The sequence below is a fragment of the Halyomorpha halys genome, unplaced genomic scaffold (assembly GCF_000696795.3).
Source record: "Halyomorpha halys isolate HHAL.00 unplaced genomic scaffold, Hhal_1.1 Scaffold445.1, whole genome shotgun sequence".
In the NCBI taxonomy this organism is placed as follows: domain Eukaryota; kingdom Metazoa; phylum Arthropoda; class Insecta; order Hemiptera; family Pentatomidae; genus Halyomorpha; species Halyomorpha halys.
The window spans coordinates 37460-38029 of NW_027114133.1; the positions used below are offsets into that span (position 1 = coordinate 37460).

At 30.5% G+C, this 570-nt stretch overlaps 1 protein-coding gene across 2 annotated transcripts in view; it reads right to left on the minus strand.

Annotated features, from left to right (window-relative positions):
• Positions 1-570, minus strand: part of LOC106682819 (lachesin) — a 522354-nt gene that overhangs the window by 13181 nt on the left and 508603 nt on the right. The window lies entirely within an intron of this gene.

The window sequence follows — 570 nt, forward strand, 5'->3', positions numbered from 1 at the left end:
GAAAAGGAAAAAATCAAGAGGGTAGCACGGGAGAATTTACACGTCACAGACAGAATGGGAGAGATCAAAATCGGGACGATCGTCGACAGGAAGTTGGGGTCTAACAGCAGTACGAGGGTCCATTCAGGGTGATAACTATCAGAGAACACAACATAGTTACATTAGAAAGTGTTAGAGAACCGGGAAAGAGGAGAACTGTCCATATTTAGCAGTTAAAACTTCCGCCAATGATAATATAAAAACTGTGTGTGAAAAAAGTGTTCTCTAACTAGATTATATTACAGAAAATTTAGTTATTTATTCTATTTGTTGTTTTTTAGTTTTAAGATTGTTTTTGAATTTTGTAATTTTTTTTTCATTTTATCTTATTCATGTATTGTATGAAGAGTTCTTTAATTATATTCTTAGGTTTAAGTTATGTATATAGCGTTTACTTCGGGGAGCTTGTGAGTTTTTTTTTTTACAATGATATGTGAATAGGTATTTATTTTTGTTGTAAATAGTTTTCTTTATTGTTTTTGTTTTTTATGTTATTATATTGTTCAGTATTGATTAGTTTACAAGGACTGT